This window comes from Hyperolius riggenbachi, chromosome 8 (genome assembly GCF_040937935.1).
Source record: "Hyperolius riggenbachi isolate aHypRig1 chromosome 8, aHypRig1.pri, whole genome shotgun sequence".
Classification (NCBI taxonomy): domain Eukaryota; kingdom Metazoa; phylum Chordata; class Amphibia; order Anura; family Hyperoliidae; genus Hyperolius; species Hyperolius riggenbachi.
Window position 1 is genome coordinate 173,682,724 of NC_090653.1, and position 6,903 is coordinate 173,689,626.

Genomic DNA, 6,903 nt, shown 5'->3' on the forward strand with positions numbered 1-6,903 from the left:
TTAGAGAGGAGATTGACATCCCCCCCCTCCTCTAGCCAGTTGTACGCCGACAGACTGACTTCCGCAAACCCAGGACGACCAGGAGGGCAGCAAACAACGCAAGCCGCAGCTAGTGCCCAAAAGGGAATGGTATCGGCAGTGTCCTTGTGTTTTGCCTAAGCAAATAGGGTTTTTAAACCCTCTAACTTCGCTCACCATTCAAAGATGGGAATAAACAAAATTGCTGCAAAACATGTATACACAACTCAAAGGAATAGTTTATTTAGTTCTACAATCCTGTTACAATATTATCTAAGCCTGCAGAATCATAGTTAGTTTGAGTAATTAGAAGTATGCATCAACACGTTACCAAGCTGTTGTAGACATCACCCAGGGAGAATCGGGGGACCTCAGCGACCTCGAAGGGGAAACAACTGGAACATACACGAACAGCACGTCTGCTGATCATCTGGAAAGATCCCAAAGTCAAAGTGTTTTCCCCCTGCCTTTAACGGACAGAATCGTCATAACCGCGCAAGCGCACAAGCAGCTAATCAGAACATGTTTCTATTCCACGCAAGCGCAGAAAGAACACATGCTGCTGATGCTGCCTCAGCGCGTGATCACAACATGATCTTATTCCGCGCAAGCGCAGAAAGACCATATGTTGCTATTTTAGCGCGTGATCAGAACATGCTCTCACTGCGCGCAGGCGCAGAAAGACCACATGTTGCCAATCAACAGTGAACAAAAACATGTTTTTCTTCTACCCAAGGGCAAGAAGAACATGTTGCTTTTTTGATGTTGCTTTGTGGACAAAGAATGTGAGCAAATGTAAGAAATGTAACTTATTGCACAGCAATTCATTGTTCTTACTCTGCACAAGGACAGACAAAATACAGCAACGTCTCCAGTTGCTGTGTTAAACCAAATTAACCCATCCAGTACCAGACAGAGAACACATTTAACATATATACGTGAACAGTAATCCATTCATTAAAGGATCCATACATAAAGACAGGCATGTCACTAACGTATCACATTCGGCCCTTGATTAGTGTTCACGAACCATATGTTGCAAACCTAACCTTAGACCGACGGCAAAGCCGATAAGACACATAACAGTTCCACAATGTAATGAGGAACATCACAATACATAAGACTAGTACTGGATGAATAACAAAATTCAACACAGAAGTAGCACTAGGAGAATATCCCATAAATATATCCCACCAATGATGTGATGTGGCATCTGCAATAGAAGAGTCAACTTTCACAATTTTATCAGCAACAATAGTGGTAGACAGAATATGCTGCGCAAGAGTTTTATTTAATAAAACAATATGTTTCTGAACGTCTTCAGAAGCATTCATTAATTTATGTAACCGCGTCAAGTTAAAATCCCAATTAGGCATATCAGGCATAATTGGGGACCAAAATTTAGCCACTGAGGTTTCCCTATCCCCCTGCAATAAAAAAAAAGTTTCATTATGCCAAGTTATGCTAGAAACATTAGACAAACACCCTGAAATAGGAGTGACCATATGGGGTATTACTGAAACATTTGTCACCAAACATATCTGTTGTGGAGCAATCTCCACCATCATTTCATAAGTTAATGGAAGGACAGTCCATTTGCAGACATTAATAGTATTCTGCAAAAGGCAAGGTTCATAAACTGCCGACTGCAATTTACAAAGTGTACCTTCTAGGGTACTATCACAATATGAAAGGTCTTGTGTTTGATTACGCTCATCAAAACTCTGGTTGCCAGAAGTGCTGAAAACCAGGAGCACCCATAATCAAAGGCATGACCACAAATTTAGACATGACAGACATTTTGGTGACATTATACATTACAATAATACCCGTGCAGACTGTATCATTGCATGTCATTTTCTCAGATTCCAAATGTATCCACCAATCTTGGGGAACTGAAGAATTAAAAACTGACCTCCATACTTGTTCATTACCAGTCATTAATGCTAATTGCATAGAGGATTTCTGTTGAATCTGATAAATGGTTTGCAATGTACAGACAGTCCAATCAACAAACATTGTCATGTTAGTATCAAACTGATTAGTAAAATATACAGACGAACCAGTTATATCAGCAATCATTGTATCAACACCAGCACTAATCATAGCAGGATAGTATATGGTTGGCATCCATTTGGCCTGTAAAGTCAAAGCATCATTTATTTTACTTCCTGCATTATGCAATCTATTAGCAAGAGTCTCTATATCAAAGCCATTTAAAGTTCCAGTAAGAGAGCCATAACCAACAAGCAAGGTATCATCTTTTAATACGGCCCTTTGGACAAGTCTTTGAAGGAGGAAAAGTTATCTGAGTATGCAGAACAGTCTTTTGAGCATGTCGAACTGTCCTGGATCAATTGTAGACATTAATGTTCACGAATAAACATTGCAATCCTTGTAGTGGAATGGACATTTAAAAAATATCAGTAGCATCCTTACACATGTTTAACCCCACTCAAGCTGAGGTGCCAACTAGTAACACAGGTAGATATTAAGATACCCCTCATCTCGATGCAATGCAAAGAATGTTCCTACATCCTTAATCTTCTTATCACCCAATTGTAGTGGACATGGGTAATGTGGTCTTTTAGCAGGACTAGGCACCTGCCGCACAGTTCCAGAAAGAGTTAAATTAGCAACTGTACAGCAGCCTCCAGCTCGGCACTCCTGATTGGACTGGACTTTGTGCTGTTTATCATCATCCATTGGGAAGCAGTTGAATCTATAGGCACTAGCTTAGTGCCCGGAGTCCAGGCTCCAAGTCTCCAACCCCTGAAGCGATCAACAACACGATACCAAGGAGCCCAAGCATATAACATGCACGATAACGATCTATAAATACAAACAAGTATAAATCATTCTTGAAAGTAACATTTTCCTTGTGGGACATGCTCCCACTGCTCTTTTTCAAACTAAATTATCAGTAAAGTTTTGTTCTTCCCTTTAGCAACTACCTCAGCTTTGTCTGGAGGACCAGTTGGTCCTTAAACCCAAATTTTGTCTCTAACATTTACCACATTAGTGGAACTAAAATTTATACCACCCCTTACTGAAAGGCTTCCCTCTCTACAAATAAAGGAATTAGGGTCCCTTTACACTTAATCAGCTGCTGTCAGCTGTAACCGAAATAACAACTGATGTACAATCCAGTGTCCATGTTCCCCTATGGCTTCTTTCACACTATACACTGGAAGGAAAAAAAAATGTAAGCCTTTTTTGCAGTATACTGCCATTGGGAACAAAAAAACAAAACAAAACTAAAAATGTATGCGTACTAATGCATACTAACGCATTAAGTGTAAAAGGGCCCTCAGGAGAACCTGGGCTATATGACTCTTTGGCCTGTATATACACAGCACCTCCCCTAGGTTTATTAGAATGACCTGGTATAAACAAAATCTGTTATCTTCACAGTTTGATTGCATTATTTTATCATTCTAAACCAGAATATGCATAAATTCTAGCATCTTTAACAGAGGTATTCTTGAACATATAATACACTCTCTCTATATCCGTAAAGAATCAAACCAGACTTCACACAGTTCATTTGAAACAACTCAATTCACACTTCATCAACACATTCTGACACTTATGTCATTCAGCTAGTCAGTACAACATTTACAACCCTTTAGCTCAACAGGTAAACACTCCTGCAGAATTATAGCTAAAAACAAGGGAACCAGGGGAAAAATTGCTGGCACAGATATCACCCTGACATCAGCAGAATAATCACATTTAACCCTGTATCTAAAATGTGAGTATTTGCAGGGGTTTTGAAATTCTAGCAAAACCCAAAATAATCAGCTGTATTATTTGCCAATTATCTTTGCTGGTCTATAACTGCCCAATCATCATTCTATTTCACTAGCTCAGCATCCGCACCATAACTTACGTAGATATCACATTCTCTTCACCCCCTGACCCGTAAAATCTATGTACTGCGTAACTTTCTATACTTACTTACTTAATCAATCGATCAATCAATCTTAGAAAAATCTGATACATTTCCAAGCCCATTTGATATAGACGAGACATTCACTACACAGCTGAAATACAATTATTTTCATAACCTTATTTCAACACTGACTTCAGTAACAAACTTAAATGGACGGTACACACACAGTGCTGCACCAAACAAGACACACACACACCGTCACACACAAGCCAGTTGCGTTACAATCTCTCATCTCTTTTCCTACTATATTTTATCAAAGAACAAGTATATCCTATGAAGTAAGAGTTAAAGGTCAATGTTTTCTAACAATATACAGCATGTACCCCTATTAAAATGTGTGCCAAGCACCCTCTACTGGGGAGAGCAGCATCTCAAATACTCACTCACCGGCTCGCACACATTCCTTAGGAGCTCTCAACACAAATGTTTTTTTTGGTTTTTTTTTTCAAACATTCCTCTATGCTTTCAAAACCAGACATATGAATACACAATTATTCAAAACTCACTATAGCAGATCCACCATATAAAGCATTCATTAAAAACAACAAAAGTTAACCCACCTGTCTTGTCCAGATTATATTACCATTTTAACTCTGCCAGTGCAGTGGGGTACTGTCACTTTTAGGAATTTGCTTTACAAGTTTAAACACAGCACTCCAAGTTTCTGTGGAGAATATACTTCCATATCTATGCAACAAAGACACAGCCTGTATTAAAAACTTAGTAGGAAAAGCTGAGATTCGCTGTCAGGTTACTCTCTATCCCTTATTTCCCATCCCTGTTTTTTTTTTTCTGATCATCAAGAGTATGGGATTTTCCTTAAAAGGAACAAAACAGCAGTAACAACCTGAAGAAAGCTCCCAGCTATTCCTATTCTTTTCAAATCCAACAAAACACATTTGTGCTAAAAATCTTCTAAAAAAGAAAACAAAAACAAAACCCCAAAACAATTACTTTATTAAACCTGATATACTTATATTCAACCCAGTTAAATGCACACTGTCCTATTTCTGTGCAATGATCAGTGGCAGATTTTGACTTCTTTTTATTTACAGAAGCTCCCTGCTCCACTGATAACAATCCAAAATATGTGATCATAGGAGTATCTTTCCCAACTACTTCCTCCAGCACATTTCTTAAAAATGTTACATTTAAAATGTTTGTTTCTTCAATTTTGATAACCCCAATGATCTTCTTTATTCTCATTATTTCAATTAAAAAGTCTAATTTTAGGATTGAAAAATGAGATCCGCAGGACAAATGACCCAATCATCATTTGCAGCATTGGAATACCAGACATATGAATCCTATTTGTCACTATTTCTAATAACTCCTGCTTGGACAATATATTTGTATACCCTCAAGTAATTTAACAACATTGAGGATTTCTGATTCTTTTAACTCACACAATCTTTATCAAACGTTTCTGTAAGCTGTCAGCAACATCCCACTACGTCGCCCAAAAGCGTCAACATCACCCGATTTAACGGGGACCCCCTTAAGTACATTAACAACATTAAGGGGCTCTGCCCTAAGGCAGTTGCATCACCTGACTTAACAGGGACACACACCCTCTAGAGTATGCACTACATCTAGAGGTTTAACATCTCCCAACTTACTCTCCCATGACTCTGCAGGCACACAATTCACTAATTCTTGAACTAGAATGCTGTAGGGAAGTCCGGACCAGCCGGGAATCTCCACTACACTTTCATTTTTCGTTTTATCCATCCTTTTAAACATGTAGAATTTTTTAGTTTCTGCCAAGTGGGCGGGATTTGGACCAGAGGTGACCCTCATCAAAGTATGACTGCACCCCAAGTCCAAGTACGCCCTGGTAATCGGTTCAAAAGTTATCTCACTTTGAAACTTTTGGCAAAATGCCAAGTAGCTTAAATGCTACCTCTGTTTGAATAGATATTGAAACTGTTTGCAAAATCTCAATATCTCTTTCCTATAATGAGATATATCGATTTGAACCCTCACTTTGCAAAACTTTGCACAATGACTCCTGGTGCACAGGGGAGCCACTGGGCAAAATATCAACCAAATCTGAGCATACAATTCAACAAATTAAAAGGAAGGATCCTGCCAAGACTATGCCAATTAATGTTTTGCCTAAGCAAATAGGGTTTTTAAACCCTCTAACTTCGCTCACCATTCAAAGATGGGAATAAACAAAATTGCTGCAAAACATGTATACACAACTCAAAGGAATAGTTTATTTAGTTCTACAATCCTGTTACAATATTATCTAAGCCTGCAGAATCATAGTTAGTTTGAGTAATTAGAAGTATGCATCAACACGTTACCAAGCTGTTGTAGACATCACCCAGGGAGAATCGGGGGACCTCAGCGACCTCGAAGGGGAAGCAACTGGAACATACACGAACAGCACGTCTGCTGATCATCTGGAAAGATCCCAAAGTCAAAGTGTTTTCCCCCTGCCTTTAACGGACAGAATCGTCATAACCGCGCAAGCGCACAAGCAGCTAATCAGAACATGTTTCTATTCCACGCAAGCGCAGAAAGAACACATGCTGCTGATGCTGCCTCAGCGCGTGATCACAACATGATCTTATTCCGCGCAAGCGCAGAAAGACCATATGTTGCTATTTTAGCGCGTGATCAGAACATGCTCTCACTGCGCGCAGGCGCAGAAAGACCACATGTTGCCAATCAACAGTGAACAAAAACATGTTTTTCCTCTACCCAAGGGCAAGAAGAACATGTTGCTTTTTTGATGTTGCTTTGTGGACAAAGAATGTGAGCAAATGTAAGAAATGTAACTTATTGCACAGCAATTCATTGTTCTTACTCTGCACAAGGACAGACAAAATACAGCAACGTCTCCAGTTGCTGTGTTAAACCAAATTAACCCATCCAGTACCAGACAGAGAACACATTTAACATATATACGTGAACAGTAA

General features: G+C 39.2%; 1 long non-coding RNA gene across 1 annotated transcript; it reads right to left on the reverse strand.

Annotated features, from left to right (window-relative positions):
• Nucleotides 1-235: 235 nt before the first annotated feature.
• LOC137527190 (uncharacterized) lies at nucleotides 236-6,674 on the reverse strand. The gene is made up of 3 exons (XR_011023162.1): nucleotides 6,286-6,674; nucleotides 4,534-4,660; nucleotides 236-2,850 (listed from the first exon to the last, which is right to left on the reverse strand). It is a non-coding gene; the product is annotated as an uncharacterized lncRNA (long non-coding RNA).
• Nucleotides 6,675-6,903: the final 229 nt, after the last annotated feature.